General features: G+C 36.0%; 1 protein-coding gene across 14 annotated transcripts in view; it reads left to right on the top strand.

The window, feature by feature from the left end:
* The first annotated feature begins 1,389 nt into the window (after positions 1–1,389).
* The window catches only part of Myo3a (myosin IIIA), a 235,689-nt gene continuing 217,803 nt past the window's right edge, over positions 1,390–19,275 (top strand). For 3 of the 14 annotated variants that reach the window (XR_013426693.1, XM_078023287.1, XM_040277264.2), the window contains exon 1: positions 1,399–1,788. The gene's annotated coding sequence lies outside the window, so the exon portion shown is untranslated. Of the gene's footprint in view, positions 1,789–2,746; positions 2,821–19,275 lie in introns of all 14 variants that reach the window. The other 11 variants (XR_005730475.2, XR_005730474.2, XM_078023284.1 and 8 more) reach the window with 8 other exon arrangements.

Below are 19,275 nucleotides of genomic sequence, written 5' to 3'. Positions count from 1 at the left end.
TTAGGGAGCTTATATTTTTCCAATTAGTGAAATCCTATAATTTCTCAACAGTCTTACATTGTTCTTATTTTTCCCTATATTTTCATTTTATGTTTCCTACATTTTTCAATTTTTTTATCTTTCTTGGTTATTTCATTGTGAATCAAATCAATTTTTTCTAATTGTATTTTGAATATTGGTTGCCTATGTTAAAACTGCTGCTTTATTGTGTGTATGGACGCTACTGTGTATATGGCTGTTTTCTTGTTAATTCTTAAGTTTTCTTAGATATATCTCAAACGGTCAGAAATATTTTAAAATATATTTGCTGTGATCTTTTTTTTTAAAGAAATAATGAAATTTTGAAGTTGTTTATACGTTGGGCCATCGATTCAATATATTCCACATTAAAAATCCACTGTTCAGAGTTTCAATTTTAAGTTATTTTACAAGAAAGGTTGTGAATATGCGAATGACCTTTTGACATCCATGCAAATAATTACATTTATATCATACACACAAATACATATGAACACACACAGTAAAGCATTGGCTTTAATTAGGCAAACAATACTCAAAATACAATAGAAAAATTGATTCCATTCTCAATTTTAACAAAGAATACGAAATAACCATGATATGAAAAAAAAGACAAACAAAAATGTAGGAGAAATGTGAGAAAAATAAGAAAATGCAGGATTATTGACAAATTTTATATGTATATAAAATTTACATATAGAAATTATATATTGATAAATTAAGAAATATATATATAAATATATATATATATTTCTTTTTTTTTTCCCCCTTTAAGACAGATGCAGACTCCAACTAGATGGCCTCTTTTTGGTCTCTTTTATAATTCTCCAATTATATAATCCACAAGGCCATTTAGGTTATTAACAGAATCAAAGAAAATTTTGATGCTGATCTTCACCTTTTAAAGGGAATGGGACACAATCCAAAATGTCCCCTGAGGCTTCTCAAGGAATCTGGCGGGCTTGGACCTTATCCTGTCAGCCCCCTCCACGGGGGATCCCAATGTGTCCTAGACTATAAACCCACCAGACTTCACCAGGCCAGAAAGGACTGGTGATCAACAGACTCCCGCCCCCCACACAACCAACAGGGCCCAAGTTTCTGCCTTCGACTTCAGGGGAGCCTCAACTTCCTTAACACTGCCAAAGCGAACAGGTGCCTGGAGCGACCTTATGTGCCACTGGCCCTCTTAGGAATGAAACCAGTGCTCTTGATCAGGGTCTGGCCTGACTGCCAGGAGATTGCATCCTCCTGGTCCGAGTTCCCAAGTATTGGGGAAAGTTCCTTGGGGATATTGGACACCTTGCAGCGCAGGGAAGAGACTTGCTCCAGGCACTTTGCCTGTCCAAGGGGGTTCCTGGATTCCGGAGGCGCTCAAGGGTTGACATCGGGCTCCCTTCGCTCCCAACGCCAAGTCTGGAGGGCTCCGGGAAGCCCCTTGGTGCCCAGCCCAGGGTCCTGTGACTAGCCGGCAGGGTTGGTTCGGCCTGGGCTCGCGGCTGTTAACCCCAGGCGGTGGCGCGCCGGCCAGAGGAAGAATAGACCCTCGCACGGGATTAGGGTGGCGGGTCAAAGATCTACCCAGCGCGGTTGGCATGGGTGACTCTGATCTGCTCTTCCCGCCCACCTCCGGCCCGCCCCCAGCCAGCGGCCCTGTCCCATCCCTGGCGTGGCTACCGCCCCTCGGGTCACCCCGCCCCCCTGCCTCTAGGGAGCGCCGTCCGCCAAGGCTCAAGGAGGGGACGAAGGAGCGACCTGCTTCTTGCACAGGTAGGGGTAGGGACAGCGCCGGGGACCCGCGGGGGCAGGGGGCGGGGAGCGGCGTCTGGAACGCAGCGCTGGACCTCTGGCGCTGGGGGCGTGTGGGGCGCACCCTGGGCTCGGAGAGCGCGAGGCGGCTTAGCCTCTCATCCTTGGTATAATCTACAAGGCCATTTATACCGAGGACGTTTTTGGGGTACGGAGGGATAGAGAGCTGACTTTAAGGAGAAAATAAGAGGGAGCAATTGAGCGCGACTGGAGGGGCGAAGTGGAGAGCCAGTGCGCCCAGGTCTGGTCCCTGTGGTGAGGACCTGTGGCACGCGTGGCGCCACCGCTGCCGCCTACAGTACACCCCGAGTCCTCAAACCTGTATTGAGGGGTGATTTCTGTAGGAGCTGGGGCCCCTGCTTCACCACAGCATGTGTAAAGGAGTTTTCCTTTTAAGAATAGAGAAAGCAGAGACGTGCGATCCTTGTAAAGAAACAGAAATCTTGCCTGAAACGGATTCCTTCTCAGCTTGCTCACCAGCTGCCCTGTTCTCTTCTCCAGTACTTTGTATTTGCGTCTTGCTAAAATTCCCCTTTGAGGGTTTTTAAAAAGCAGTTGTTATTAAGATGGAAATGGGCCTGTAAACCTTGAAATAGCTGTTGTGCTGACACTAACGTTAAAAGGGGGGAGGGCGTTGTGAAAATCCAAAATATCTTCCAAGGTTTTCTTATGGCTTCTGTAGTTTGGTGAATTAACTGATTGTCCAGGCATCCAAATGCTCAAGAAGTTTTGTAATTCATACTAGTCCAAGTAGCTTTAAAGTTACTTTAGGTGGTTAAGAGCTTTGGGTTCCTCGTTATGTAAAAGTGCTAAACCCCAGAAATGAGTTACAGTCTTGCTGTTCCTGCTTAAAATGTTTTTAGTTCAGATCCTGAATATTTATCTTTATAATGCCATGATGTTTGTTGTTGTGTTACAGGCCCATAGCTGCAGCGTTAGATGTGTATTGTGTGTCTTGATATCTGAACATTATATTTTCAAGCTTTGCTAAAGGTAGGCTGATAAAGTTGCCAAGTTTTCTGGATTTAGCAGAGCCTAAGTGCTAAGTTTTGACAGGTGAATGAGGTTGTATGTTATTCGTGCTATTTTGATTTTATTACATTGTAAAAAATAGTTGTTTTAAAATGGGAAGATTTAGTAATGTATAAGCTTTCAAAGATAACATTCTTTATGAATATATTGATGTGATGTCTAGCATGTGAAAAATTACTCTCATCTGTCTTGGTCCCTTTTTATTATTATTCTGGGGACAAAAATGCAAAGTAAAAGATTCATTCCACTGATCTTTAATATGACCTTAGTACATGTGTCTATTGGAAGAGATTTTGGTCACATCACATAATGCATTCATGTCATCCTGCACTTCCTTTTTCAACTGTCTTTACAGCCTAATATTTTTTTTTTTGCTTACAATCTTTGAAAAATAACTTTTACCTATTAAATCTAAAATATTTGAAGATCCATAAGTTGCTACTAAGTTTAATCAAACAAATATTTGAAAGCTCAAATATACTTTAGAATATATAGTCCTTTATGTAACATATAAAAGTTTGATGTGAAATGTTTTGTCTTTTTAATTAAATTCTGCATTGTTTTTCCCAACTTTCTCTTTTTTTACAATGATCCCTTAATTAGTTTTTATGAATTGATAATTTGAAAGATGATTCTAGCAAACTCCTTTTCCTTGGTAATACAAAATAGTTTCATTTCCCATTAGGCTTTTAAACTAAGTTACAAAAGACAGTTATCAATTTGGGGGTAGATAGGGAATCAGGAACCTTAGAATGGGAAACATTACTCTTTTAAACTAAACTGAAATCATCTCTTACTAAACACCTAATATCTACTGTGGACTTTGACCTGGTTTATTTCTTGACTCATTTACAGTATTAGGACCTTAAGTATTTTCTAATCCTCTGTCTTCTTTCTGAAATCAGGGGTTACAGTAATAACCTTTCTAAATTTTTCTTGTAAATATTAACTGTCATAATGAATATAAAACTATAAGCTCACTGGGTCCCTGGATTACAGTAAGCAGACAGAATGATGCTGGCCACTGTCATTATCCATTGCTCCTATATCTGAGGGTACTTAGACATACATAAGTTTATGGGTTTTTTTGGACATTGTTAAGGACACAAAGCCTCATGTAGAAGTCATAAGTTCCTAATTTAAAAGCTGAATTTAACCTTCAACATTTTTACTTGGGTCAGCTAAGTACTTTAAAATAATTGGTGTACTTACAACATTTCCAAATTAGTGTAATTTGCATAAATTCCAAGAGTTCAAGCTTTTTCTGAAAATATTAGGATGGGTTGCCACTTTGCTTGGGGCATGCACTCTCCACTTTGCCACAATTATTTCATCAAGACCTGTTTCATTCATGTGTTTCACCTCTCTTGTCTCCTCAGACATTTGTGTTTGTAATTTTTTGTTGTTGTTTTTACTATGGAAATGTCCCTTACTAAATTAAACAATTAATTGTGTGGTCCAAACTATAAGCCAATTTTCATCCTTTAAAACGAGGAAACAAGTAATCCTGTATTACAATTCACAAAGCATTTCCTGATAAAACTCAGGTGATACTTATATATCTAACTCTAAAAATTTGTTTGGACATGTGTTATTATCCCATTTTACAGCTGTAATGTTGACTCCTACTTTTATACTAGCACGTAAAATATTGATCTAATAACTTGAAAGGTTTTTTTTATTATTTTTGAATTCTCTATAGAGCCACTTTTTAAAGATGGAGGAACTTTCTATGAAATGATAACGTCTTGAGACAGGAGGATCACAAGTTCATGTCTTGTAGCTCCAGGTCCAGCATCCAGGTTCAGCACATGGCATCATGATGTTCTCTCCAAATGGCTCGCATGGCTCTGCCCCTATGGCTTTGGTGTTTGCAGCCCATGTGGCCACTTGGCTTGTCTCTGCTGGATTCTTGTAGCTTTCCTAGGGAGATTTTCCATGTTACTGGCATCTCTTAATCTTGGAGTTCTCTACTGCAGCTTTGGTTTCCTTCTCACATCTCCACACATTGCCCTTTCAGGGGTGACCAATAGGGACTCTGACCTTTCTACAATTTGCCTGGCCTCTGAGGGAAGCCCCCTTAACCCCCTCGTGCCAGCATCCTACATTCCAAGCAGAACCAGCACAAGTGGTTGATACCAAGGTCTACCACCATTTCAGAGCAATAACCAAGCATCCTGGAACCACAGCTGCAAGAACCTCTGTGTGCCTGGGTGGCTGAGCTTGGCAAAACAACTTCGTATTTCTCCCTGTGTAAGCCAGGTGCCCCCATGGTGTCTTTTCAAAGAAATTTTTGCTTTTACCCCTGAAGCATGAGAGGCCCTTAAGCCATCTTTCCAATTATTTGTGGGTGAAGTAATTAGCACTTTTTTAGTGTGTGTAATCCCTATAATCACCATAATTCCCTGAACAACCATACCTTCTTAGCCTCAGTTTAACTCCCAATTTTTTTTTTTTTTTTTTTTTTTTTGGTGCTAGGGATTGAATCCCAGGGCCTCGTGCATGCAAGGAAGGCACTCTACCAACTGAGCTATATACCCAGCTCTTTACTCCCAATTTTCTGGCCACACTGCAAGTTTTTCAGATCTTTATGCTCTGCTTTCTGCTTCTGATTATCACAATATCCATGCCACCACCTGAATGTTGTCCTTTTTAAAATATAAGGCTTCAAATATATTGCTTTAGCTGTATGCCCCTGAAACCTCTTGAGACCAGTTTTTACTATCCACAGTTTAATTGACATTGTGGTCCTCACAGCTCCCAGAATTGCCTATTAAACCTTACTTACAACAATCTAAAGCTTTTCCAGCTTATACCTCTATGCTTTTCAAAATTCCTCCCATAAATTCCAAAAAGCTCCAAAGGCTTCTGAACCACAAAGTCAGTTTAATCACAACAATGACCCCACTCCTGGTACCAATTTCTGTTTTAGTCAGCTTTTTCATTGCTGTGATGAAAGATCTACAATAACAATTTTAGAGGAGGAAAGTTTATTTGATGCTCATGGTTTCAGAGGTCTCAGTTGATAGACAGCTGCCTCCATTGCTTTGTGTCTGAGTTGAGGCAGAACATCAGAGCAGAAGGATGAGATGGAAGAAAACTTCTCAGGACATGAATGACAATCAGAAAGTAGAGAGAGAGGAGGGCTGGGACAGAGAGAGAATGAGGGAGGAAGTACAGCGGGAGTAAGAGGGTATGCTTCACTCACCGGAGAAAAAATATATATCCCAAATGTAAACCCTCAGTAACTTATTTCCTCCAGCCATGCTTTACTTACCTACAGCTACCACCCAGTTAATCCCTTCAAATTCGTCAATGCATTGATTAGGTAAAGGCTTCATAAGCCGATCATCTCACCTCTAAACTGTCTTGTGTTGTCTAATACATGAACTTTGGGGGACATCTCATATCTAAACCATAACACTTGGTTTTGAGTAAAGCATCTGATGCTTTTTTACATGTTTCAGGATAGCAAGCAACTTGCATTTTCATTGAGAAATGGTGTTTTCTGCATATATTTGGAAAAGTTAACAACTAGGTTGATTGATATTTGCATTAGATTAAGAAGAAAATGTGCTTATGTTTATTTATGAAATAATTGTCCCTCAATTGGGTTTCTAGGCCCTTATATTGATTTTTTAAGCCATTATATAAAAAGTATTATGAGATAATACTTGGAAAAAGTGATTTTGAGGAGTTAATCTATATATTGCCCTTAGAGATATGAATTAATTGGTGTTAGAGTATCAAAGCCCATTAATACAAAAATTCCAAGGAAAAAAGCCTTTTATTTTTCTAGTTTTCTTCTCTTTAGTATTTTAAGATATTTTCCATTTAATATGTTTTAAAATTTTTGTCAGTAAGATATAGAATTATCATTTTACTCTTTGCTCTAATTTAATGGTGTTTTCCTCCTCAGTATTATTCATCTTTACTGTCTCTCTTGATTATTTTTTTCTTGATTAATCTTTTTGGAAGTTGTCTATTTTTTAAACATGTTCTTTGAAGAATTTTTGTATTTATCAGTCTAATAATATTATTCTTTCTCTATAATGTCTTTATTTAATTTCTGTTCTACCTTTTTTCTGTCTCCCTTGACCTTCTTTTCTTGTATAAATTTTGAGGCTGTATATTTTCCTCAGTGTATTGCTTTAGCTTCATGCCATAAATTTTGATGAATAGTCTCTTGTTATTATTAAATTTAAAATCTATTTTTAAATATTCATTGTTTGCTTTCCTTGGTTCTTGAATTGTTTAGTAGTGCCTTTTGTAGTATCTTATTGTACAGTTTTTTTTTAAAAAAAATTATCTGTTTGTTGTAGATTTATGATATAATTGCATTGTAGTCATATGTGCTCATAAAGAATATCTCTCTTTTAAATACAAGGTTTCAAATATATTGCAGTATGCCCATTAAAGTATCTTTGTAATTTTGTAGTTTGAATTCATTTATTCTTGAAAGAATTTTTGTCCGATTAATCAAAAATCACTGAGGAAGTATACTAAACTCTTCCAATAAAACTCAATTTCTTCATTTTACCATTTGTTTCTTTCATTTTTTATTTTATATATTTTGAAACTCTGTTTTGGACTTTTAACATATTTTTGGTGGATTAAGTCTTTATTGTGTAGTAACCCTTTTTATTGCTAATAAATAGTTCTTCCTTAAAACATATATATTGGATCAATATTGTCCAATATTGATCTAGACACTCTACTTTCTTTTGTTAGTATTTACATGGTACCATTATTTTACTTCTAATATTTCTCTGTACGTTTTATGTGGATCTCTTGAAAGTCACTTATAAGTACTTATTTCTGTTTTTTCATTGGTGAGTTGGTGTTAAGAGCTTCTCATTGTTATTGCTATTCTATAGTTTCATTCTGATTTTTTTTTTGTGGGGATTTTCTTTTAATTATACTACTTGAGCTTCCTAAATTTGAGTGTTTACACCTTTGACCTATTTGGGAAAACTTTCAGCTATTACTGATGGCCTTTTCTCCATTCTCTATTTTCTCTCCTCTCAAACTTAGATTTAGTCGTGTGTTTGGCTGGAAAAGAGAGTTAATGTCAGGTAGTTTGACAGAGGGAGTTCAATAGAGGAAATTAGTTACAAATGTTTTGGTACATCTAAAAGCCAAATAGGAGATAATGAGGCAATTTAAAACTTAGAAATAGCAAAAAAACTGTTGTCTTTCCTAGGACCATAGGGATACAATGAGAAGATAGCCTTACCAGAACTTAGAAGTGGAGTTCCATATCTAAAAACACCATGTTTCTGTGCTATAGGAAGAGGTATGATGAGGAGACACAGCTATTGATGGAGACGCTACCACAAAACTCAGAGAAAACTGAGGAGAAATATCTTAGTGTCTCCCTGTCTCCTATCATCTAGTTTCCTGTTTGGTTCTCTCATTTGCAGAATTTCTTAGCACAAAAGGCGGGAAGGGCAATGAGTGTGGGGAATATAGTTTTGAGATGTCCTCCTTGAAGATTCAGGGAATAAACATGACTCCTTCTGTGAGCAAGCTGGCCATTTCATTCTCTCCATATCTTTTAACTTGGCTCTTATGTTTTCTATTGTTTTGTTCCCTTGCATTACATTCTGGATAATTTTTTTTGTTAAAATAAATATTGAATAAAATCTATAATTTTAATCATTTTTGTGTGCAGTTCAGTGACAAGTTCACTAAATCTATTTTTTAAAAATTCTATTCTCCCTCCCCACACAATTTTACTTTCTTTGAATTTGACTATTCTGGACCCCTCATTCCTCTTTTGTAACTGGCTTATTTCACTTAGCATGTTTTCTAGGCTCTTCCAGGTTGTAATATGTATCAAAATTTCCTTCCTTTTTAAGGTTGAAGAATATTCCACTGTACACATATAACACATTTTGTTTATCTCTTTATCCATCAGTGGACACATGTTACTTCACTGCTATAAACATGGAGGTACAAGTACTGTTTGAGCCCATGTTTTTAACTCTTTGAGGTAATTTGGAGAAATAGGATTGCTGGGTCATATGATGATTCTGTTCAGTTGTTTAAGGAACTGCCACACCATTTTCCACATATAACCCAGCTATCCCACTCTCAGTATTTATGCAAAAGAATTAAAATCAGCATACTGTATTGATACAGCCACATCAATATTGATAGCACTACAACTCATGATAGCCACGTTATGGAAACAGCCCAGGTGCCCATCAACAGAACAATGGATAAATAAAATGTAGTAGATAGCACACAATGGAGTTTTATTCAGCCATCAAGAAGAATGAAATTATGGTATTTGTTAGGAAATGGATGGAACTGAAGAGCATAGTTCTAAATGATATAATCCAGACTCAGTAATTCAGGGGTTAAATGTTTTCTCTCATATGCAGAAGCTAGACCAAAATAAGGAAAAAAGAGTGAGAGAATCCCATGAAAAAAGAAGAGAGATTAGTGGAAGACAGGGAAGGAGCAGAGGAAGGGGCTGGAGTGGAGGGAGGAGGGAGGGGAAAAGGGAGGAACGGTGAAATTAAATTGACTAAATTATGCTTGTGCATATGTGAATACACCACAGTGAATTTCACCTTTATGTATATCTATAAGCCATTAATTTAAAAAAAATCTATTAATAAATAGAAAGAAGTCCGGTCAAGTGAAGGATAAGGGATGGGGGAGGGAGGACAAGGGGAAGTATAGAGGATGGAATTGGAGCAAATTACATTTCATTCTCATATGATTATATCAAAATGAATCCCAATATTATGTATAACTATAATGTACTAATAAAAAGTGTTGAGGTTTTGATAGCAATTGCACTAAATTTGTAGATCACGTTGGATAATAATGACATCTTACCAGTATTAATTCCTTCAGTTTATGAACATGGGGAATATTTTTTCCATTTATTTGTGTGTTCTTTAATTTTAATAATATTTTACAGTTCTCAGAGTATAAGTCTCTCACCTCCTTAACTTAGTTTATATCCAAGTATTTTATTCTCTTTGTTGTTATTATAAATAGAATTGTTTTCTTAATTTCTTAGTGTTTATTTTTTGATTGCTTGCTCATTGTTACTGTATAGAAATGTAACTGATTTTTGCATGCTGATTTTGTGTCTTGCAATTTTGCTGAATTCATTAATTCATTCTGACAGATTTTTCCCCACATTTTAATTCTGGGGATGAAACGTGTGTGTGTGTGTGTGTGTGTGTGTGTGTGTGTGTGTGTGTTTATCTAGGGTTTTCTACATATAAAATCAAGTTGTATGTGAACAGTAGTAATTTACTTCTTTTCCAGTTGAAAAGCCTTTTGTTTCTTTTTCCTCTGTCCAGAATTCCCAGTACTATGTTAGACTGAAGTGGTGATAGTGGGCATTGTTGTCTTTCTCCTAGTGATAGGGGAGATATTTTCAGTATTTCCACTGAGTAGGTAGTTTTCATCTGTGTCTAGTCTGTTGAATGTTTTTTTTTATCTTGAGACAGCATTGAACTTTGTCAAATGCATTTTCTGCATCAATTTTTAAAATATTAATTATGCATAATAGTGTGGCTCATTTTGACATATTCATACATGCATAGAATATGATTTACTTCATTTCACTCCTAGTAGTTCCCTTTCCTTCCTCTCCTCCTTCCATCAACCCCTTCCTCTATTAGGTGTATTCTGTTTCTAAAATGCCTGTCTTTTTTGTCATTCTATGATCATTGTTTTATACTATAGAAAGACACTTTTTTGAGTATTTGATTGAATACTGTTGAGAAAAATCACATTTTAGACATACTCCTGGTAATTTTTAGTGTCCAGCTTCATATCTTTCTGATCACTTCAGAACTAATTACTAATAAACTAATAAATCTAATAAACTAATAAAAATAATTCTCTGGCCCATAAAATTAAAAGCATATAATTTATTTTTTAATACTTTTATTTTATTTATTAATTTATTTTTATGTGTTGCTGAGGATCTAATCCAATGCTTCACACGTGGAAGGCAAGTTCTCTGCCCTTGAGCTACAGCCCCAGCCTAAGAATTGATTATTTCTTCGCCTGTTTGACCATGGCCCCTTATGCATATTTCTATGATCAAGTTTCATAATATATTTTAGCTACATGATTATTAGACTGTCTACAAGTTGCCTATCTTTGAATCCCCACAACTTATTGAAATATCGACATGGCTCCCACAGCCTCACAGCCAGGCCTAGTGGTCCTTCCCAAGAAGCAGCAGTGGAGCCGTGGAATGGCCAAGTGGCAGCCCTGGTGGGTTCCAGCTCTGGTGGCTAGCAGGTGAAGCCTGCCATGCAGGTGTGGCAGGCCTGAGTAACCTCAGGCCCATGCCAAGGTGAGCTGGGGCAAGGCGATCTGTCATCCCGCAGCAGCCAGGCCTGCACACAGTGGGGATCACTCATTGCAGAATTGCACTCACACAGTGCTGCAGCTCCAGACACCAGACTGAGCATGAGCAATCAGTGATTTCAACCTCCCACTTTCTGAACTGGAGAGCAAATGGAAGTAAGACAAACCTGAATGGGATTCAGGGCTAACCAATAGCCAAAATATAATCAGCATAACTTTGGACCAGTAACATCAGTACTTTCCCAAACCCTAGTTAGCATAAGCTTGGACCAATAGCAGTGACCCAAGTGCTATGTAAATCCCTTGGCTACCACATTCAGATGGAAAAAAACCTGCTATGGTGTTCCCTCTTTGTAAGAGTTCTGTTCCTGATACTATTCAATAAATCCTACCCTTATACTGGTTTGTGGATTTCATTTTTTAAATGCATGAGAAAAGAACCCTAAAAGAAGAAGAAATTGATTGTGAGCTGCTGGGGTCTGCTGCAACACTGAGGAGCATGGCCCATCACTAAGAGCTACAACACTGTCTGCAGAGGCCTGTAACTTGTGCAGACCCCACCTGCCAGCAGAAGCAATGAATCTAGTTTTCATCACAAAACTCCAGTTTCAATACTTTGTGCACATTTGATGTTCAGTCATTTTCTTGTTGAATTTTTATGCCTGTATATTAAAAACCAAGAGTTTAGTCCTAATAACTAATGTCTATGAAATGAAAGTTGTGTTCAATAACACCACTTCTTGAAAGGCAGTATTCCACGTAATGAATGTTTCTCCTGGTTGAAAACTTGTATTTCAGAAATTTAACAAGATGATTGGTCTCTTGGTCTAACATTTATATTTTATGGATGGCATAAATGCTTATTTGCATGACTCAAGCAGATAGATGTAAGAAGTAGTTATTTTGTCACTGATTATGAAATCATTAAAGAGGATGATTATTCCTGATTACCTCTTTGCATTTTGGATCAAAAGCACAAATTTCATAAAGATTAAGTGTTCTAAGAACCATTCAGAAGTGTCTCTTTATGTAGTGATATAATTTTTAGCAGGCATTCAAAGCCATTTACTAGATGATGTGCCCTTAAGTATAATTAATCATAATATGATCCTTATTTTATTTTGGATTTCCATACTCTTTTCAGTTGTCCCTAATCCTTATTTTTCTCTCTTACTTTAAAAAAATGCTTTTTGGAGAATGATATTTATTCATTTATTCAACCGCTATAAATTTAATATCTATTCTGTACTAGGAACAGAGTTGGGCATTATCAAACTTGAAAGTTAACAAAATACATAAGTTCTCCTCCATTAGAATTAATTGATACATAAACATTTGCTTATTTAACTCACATTTACTGGTTGTCTACCATGTGCTAGCTGTTATTGTGGAAATTGTGGATACATCAGTAAAAATAACAAAGTCCATATCCCCATGTAGGTTACATTCTAATGGAAGAATTCGAAAGTAAGTGGAGAAGTCTAACTGTGAAGGTTGGTCAGAAAAGACCTTTCCTAAGAAAGTCATATTTGAGCTGAAAAGGAATGAATGGAATCAAAGAAAAAGACTAATTGAGTCCAAACCATTATTAAGGATAGGAATGAACTCCTACTATCTCATGGACATTGGTTTGTGCTTTTTTAGGTGAGAAGACTTAGGAATTTATTACTGCTTCCATTCTTTTTCAATTAATAATGAAGTGAGCACATCCCTTGTGAAGTTTTGTGGGAGGAGGTAGACCGAAAAGAGGGAACAATTTGAGAAGAGAAAATTTGAGGACAGATATTGTGAAGTAATGACTTCAGTGAAAAGGGAATATACAACCAGGGCAGTGAAGTAAGATTGCTAGGCAGTGTTGAGGGTGTCCATGTAGTCAACAGGGTTGTGTGAGTTGTTTTCATCTACAGGCCAGGTGTGAAGAAGACATAGGGTTTAACCTGAAGTGTTTTCTATAATGTTCTTATTAGTGAACTATAGTTATACATAATAATGGGGTTCATTTTGACATAATCATACATACATGGAATTTAATTGACCCATTTCACTCTCTCTTCATTCTTTCCTCCCTCCCTCCTTTTCCCTTCCTCTACTATTCTGGTCTACCTTCTATTTATTTATTTATTATTTTTGTAATTGATGCTTTATAGGTGAAATATAGAAAGGTGAAATTCTTTGCGATACACACACACACACACACACACACACACACACACCCCATAACAACATAATTTGATCAATTTCCATTACTCTTTGCTCCCCCTCTAAATCCTTCTATTGATCTTCCTCTATTTTCATGTGATCCTCCCATTTTATTATTACTAATTTTTGCTGTATTTTGCTCTAGGTTACACAAATGAGAAATAAGTCTGAGTCAGACTTATTTCACTTAGCATGAAGTTATTTAGTTCTACCATATTCTGTTCATTTTTTAATGGTTGAGTAAACCTCCATTGTGTTCGTACACCACATTTTCTTTATCAGTTCATCTGTTGATAGGCATCTGGACCATTTTTATAACTTGGCTATTGTGAATCACATAGCTATAAACATTGATGTGCCTGTGTTACTATAATAGGCTGATTTTAGTTATTTAAATCAAAGGAAATTAGTCTTTTTCTTTGATTTAGTAAGTATCATGGAGTTGGATACTGGGATGATGGTTCTAATCCTAATCTTTTAAGGAAAATCTATACTGCTTTAAAATAGTTGTACTAAATTGCAGTCTCACCAACAATGTATGAATGTATCTTTTTCTCCACATTCTCAGAAGTGTTTATTATTATTTGTAGTGATGATTGCCATTCAAACTGGAGTAAGCTATTAATGTAGTTTTGATTTGCATGTCTCTGATTGCTATAGATGTTGAACATATCTTTTAAAATATATCTGTTGGCCTTTTGTATTTCTTCCTTTGATAAATGTCTGTTTAGTTCTTTTGCCTATTTATTGATAAGTTTTTTGGGGTTTTTTTGGTGTTAAGTTTTTTGAGTTCTGTCCATATTCTGGATGAGTCCTCTGTCAGAAGAGTAGCTGGCAAAGAGTATCTTTCATTATGAAGGCTCTCTATTCCTTTGCTGTGCCATCCCATTTATTGATTCTTGTTTTTTTTATTTCTTGAGATTTAGTTCTCTTAAGGATATCAGTGCCCATGCCCATATGTTGGAGTGTTGAGCTTGTATTTTCTTCTAGCAGGTGCAAAGTTCTTGTCTAATTCCTAGGTTTTTGACCCACTTTGAGTAGATTTTTGTGAAGGGTAAAATATAGGGATCTGGTTTTATTCTTCTACAAATGGGTATCCAGTTTTCCCAGTACCATTTGTTAAAAAAGCCATCTTTGCTCCAACATGTTGTTGGTACCTTTATTATCAGATGACATCTCTGTGTGGGTTTGTCTCTGTGTCTTCTATTCTATTCCATTGGTTTTCATGTTTATTTTGATGCCAATACCATGGTGTTTCTTTTACTCTAGCTCTGCAGTATAATTTTGAGATTTGATATTGTGATACCTCCAGCATTGATTTTTCCTCAGAATTGCTTTAGCTGTTCTGGGTCTTTTGTCCTTCCATGTGAATTTTAAGACTGTTTTTTCTAATTCTGTGAAGAATGTCATTGGTATTTTGATGGGGGTTGCATTTAATCTGCATAATGCCTTTGGTAGTATGGCTAGTTTGACAATATTAATTCTGCTTACCCAAGAACATGGGAGGTTTTCCCATTACCTAAGTTCATCTTCTATTTTTTTTGTCAATGTTGTATAATTTTTATTGTAGAGATATTTCACCTCCTTGGTTAGATTAATTCCCAAGATTTTTCTTTGCGGGGGGGGTGTTATGGTGTTAATGTGAATGAGATGGTTTTCCTGATTTCTTTCTCTGATGAATCACTCTTAATGTATAGGAAAACTTTTAATTTATGAATGTTGATTTTGTATCCTGCTACTTTTCTGAATTAATTTATTAACTCTAGAAGTCTTCTGGTAGAGTTTTTTTTTGGGGGGGGTCTTTTAGATACAGTATCATGTCATCAGCAAGCAGAGATAGTTTGACTTCTTCTTTTCCTGTTTGTATCCCTTTAAATTTTATTCTCTTCTCTAATTGCTGTGACTATAGAGTTTGAAGAACTACACTGAATACAAATGGTGAGAGTGGACATCCTTGTGGACATCCTTGTCTTGTTCCTGAAAAATATTTTCCATTTTTCTCCATTCAAGATTTTGTTGGCCCTGGATTGTCATGTATAGCCTTTATAACGTTGCATCGAGTTCTTTTTACCCTTAGTTTCTCCAGTATTTTTAACATGAATAGGGGCTAGATATTGTCGAAGGCTTTTTCTGCATCTCTTGAGATGATCATGTGATTCTTGTCCTTAATTCTATTTAAGTGGTGAATTACATTGACAGATTTTCATATGTTGATCCAGCCTTGCAAGTGGGATGACACCCACTTGATCACACTGTACTTTCTTCTTAATGTGTTTTTGAATGGCATTTTTGCATCTGTGTTCATCTGAGATGTTGGTCTTAATTGTATTTTTCCTTAATGTGTCTTTGGTTTTGATATCAGGGTGATATTAGTTTTCATGGGATGAATTGAGGAGTGTTCCCTCCCTTTTTGTTTCACGGAGTTATTTGAGAACATCGGTGTTATCTCTTCTTTAAAGTCTGGTAGAATTCAGTTGAGAATCTATCTGGTCTTGGGTTATTCTTTGTTGAAAGCCTTCTAATTGCTGTTTCAATTTCATTACTTAATGGTTTATTTAGTTTTGTGGTCCAATTGGGGTATGTTTCTAGAAATGCTTCAGTGTCTTGTAGATTTTGCAGTTTATTGGAGTATACTTTTTAAAAATTGTTTGTAATGATCCTCTGGATTTCAGAATTGTCTGTGGTGATATCTCCTTTTTCATCTCTTAACTGTTGATTTGGGTCTTCTCTTTCTTTTTGGTTAGTTTGGCTAAAGTTTATCAATCTTGTTTATCTTTTCAAAGAATAAACTCTTTACTTTCTGGTTCCTTTGTATTGGTTTTTTTTTTAATTCTCAGTTTCATTAATTTCTTCTGGGATCTTAATTTTTTTCCTGTCTTCTTCTGATTTTGGAATTAGTTTTTCCTTTCTAAGCCTTAAGGTATTAAGATTAGATTAGATTATTATCGTGTTTTTTTCAATATGAGCACTAAATACTATATATTTTCTTATTTGAGCTGCTTTCATACTGTCTCACAGATTTTGATATATCTCTGTTTTCATTTGTTTCTAAGAATTTTTAAATTCCCCCTTATTTCTTCTATGATGTATGTCTCATTCAAAATGTGTTATTTAATCTCCAGGTGTTGAAGTGGTTTCTGTTTCTGTTTTTTATTTTGTTGTTGGTTTCTAATTTCATTCTATTATAATCTGATATCATAAAAGGAAATACATTCCACTTTTTTTTTATCTGCTAGACTAGCTTTGTGTCCTAAAATATGCTCTATTTTAGAAATGGTTTCATGTGCTGCTGAGAAGAAAGTGAATCTGTTAGATCCGTTAGATTAATAGTATCTTTTTTTCCTGAAAACTCTTAGTTATGTTTGGATGTCCTATCGATTGGTGAGAGAAGTGTGTTGAAACCACCCAGAATTATTGCATTTAGGTGTTTTTGAATTTTTATATTGAGTAGAGTTTGTATTATGTACAGAGCTGCACCAATTTGAAGCATAAATATTTGTAATCATTGTATCTTGTTTTTGGATGATTCCCTTAACCAGTATGAAGTAACTTTTTTAAAAAAAATCTCTTCCAGTTTATTTTAACTTAAAGTATACTCTCTCAGATATAAAACTAACTACCAATACTTAATTTCATTCTTCATTTGCATGGTATATCTTTTTTCATTCTTTCATCTTCAGCCCAAGGATGTCTTTACCTATAAGGCGAGTCTCTTGTAAACAATATGATTGGGTCTTGGTTTTTAATCCATTTTGCCAATCTATGTCATTTGATTGCTGGCTGTTTATATAGGTGTGGGGGTGTAGGGTGCAGGGCTTAGGGTTGTTGCTATCTGCTGTGGGATGCTGAGTACCTTCTAGATCTTTTGCATTCATTGTTATTAAAGGGAGGTTTTTGTTTTCTGCCATTTTGATTTATTTTTAATGCTTAATTCAGAATTGATTCTCCTTTAATTAACTATTTTTCTAGTGAGACTCATCCATATGCTGGCTCTGATATTTATTTTTAATTTCCTCTATATGAAATATTTTGTTGAGTTTGTGTTATAATATTGGCCTAGTGGTTATGAATTCTTTTAGCTTCTGCTTATCATAGAAAGTTTTTAAATTTTACTTCAATTCTGAAGGATAGTTTTTCTGGATAATGCAATCTTGATTGGTGCCTGTTATCTTTCAGGGTTTGGTAAATATTACTTCAAGCTCTCCTGGCTTTTAGGGGATGGAGGGAGAAATCAATAGAAATTCTAATTGGCTTACATCTAAATGTGACTTGCTGGGTTTTTTTTTTTTTTGGTAGCTTTTTAAAAATATTTTCTTTTTAGTTTTTTTTTTTTTTGTTATATATTTTATTTGACACAAATCATGTGATGAAACAAATAACTGATCTAGACAACTTTTGGTGTTTTTTTATAAAATAAAGTAGAAAATAGTTCTACAGTATTTGTGTTACTGTCATTGAAGTAACTGCATCTATTCTAATTTCAATGACATATACATGTTTATACTTTGCTTTTCTTTTTTTTTTTATTGTTGGTCATTCAAAACATTACACAGTTCTTAATACATCATCTTTCACAGTTTGATTCAAGTGGGTTATGAACTCCCAACTTTACCCCGTATACAGATTGCTGTTTCACATCAGTTACCCTTCCATTGATTGACATATTGCCTTTCTAGTGTCTGATGTATTCTGCTGTCTGTCCTATTCTCTACTATCCCCCCTCCCCTCCCCTCCCCTCCCCTCCCCTTTTCTCATCCCTGTTTAATGTAAATCTTCTTCTCAAGCTCTTCGTCCTTACCCTGTCCTTGTATACTCCCCTTATATCAAAGGGGTCATTTGGTATTTGTTTTTTAACGATTGACTAGCTTCACTTAGCATAATCTGCTCTAATGCCATCCATTTCCCTCCAAATTCTATGATTTTGTCGTTCCTTAATGCAGAGTAATACTCCATTGTGTATAAATGCCACATTTTTTTTATCCATTCATCTATTGAAGGGCATCTAGGCTGATTCCATAATCTTGCTATAGTGAATTGTGCTGCTATGAACATCGTTGTAGCAGTGTCTCTGTAACATGCTCTTATTAGGTCTTTAGAGAATAGACCGAGAAGGGGAATAGCTGGGTCAAATGGTGGTTCCATTCCCAGCTTTCCAAGAAATCTCCATACTGCTTTCCAAATTGGCTGCACCAATTTGCAGTCCCACCAGCAATGAACAAGAGTGCCCTTTTCCCCGCATCCTCTCCAGCACTTATTGTTGTTTGGCTTCCTAATGGCTGCCAATCTTACTGGAGTGAGGTGGTATCTTAGGGTAGTTTTGATTTGCATTTCTCTAACTGCTAGCGATGGTGAGCATTTTTTCATGTACTTATTGATTGATTGTATGTCCTCCTCTGAGAACTGTCTGTTCAGGTCCTTGGCCCATTTATTGATTGGGTTATTTGTTATCTTATTGTCTAATTTTTTGAGTTCTTTGTATATTCTGGTTATTAGGGCTCTATCTGAAGTATGTGGATTAAAGATTTGTTCCCAGGATGTAGGCTCCCTGTTTATCTCTCTTATTGTTTCTTTTGCTGAGAAAAAACTTTTTAGTTTGAGTAAGTCCCATTTGTTGATTCTAGTTGTTAACTCTTGCGCTATGGGTGTCCTATTGAGGAATTTGGGGCCCGATCCCACAGTATGTAGATCATAACCAACTTTTTCTTCTATCAGATGCCATGTCTCTGATTTAATATCAAGCTCCTTAATCCATTTTGAGTTAACTTTTGTGCATGGCGAGAGATAGGGGTTCAGATTCATTTTGATGCAAATGGATTTCCAGTTTTCCCAGCACCATTTGTTGAAGATGCTATCCTTCCTCCATTG

This window comes from Ictidomys tridecemlineatus, chromosome 10 (assembly GCF_052094955.1).
Source record: "Ictidomys tridecemlineatus isolate mIctTri1 chromosome 10, mIctTri1.hap1, whole genome shotgun sequence".
NCBI lineage: Eukaryota > Metazoa > Chordata > Mammalia > Rodentia > Sciuridae > Ictidomys > Ictidomys tridecemlineatus.
The sequence above is the reverse complement of the archived record's forward strand: the minus strand, read 5'-3'. Positions and strand labels throughout refer to the sequence as shown.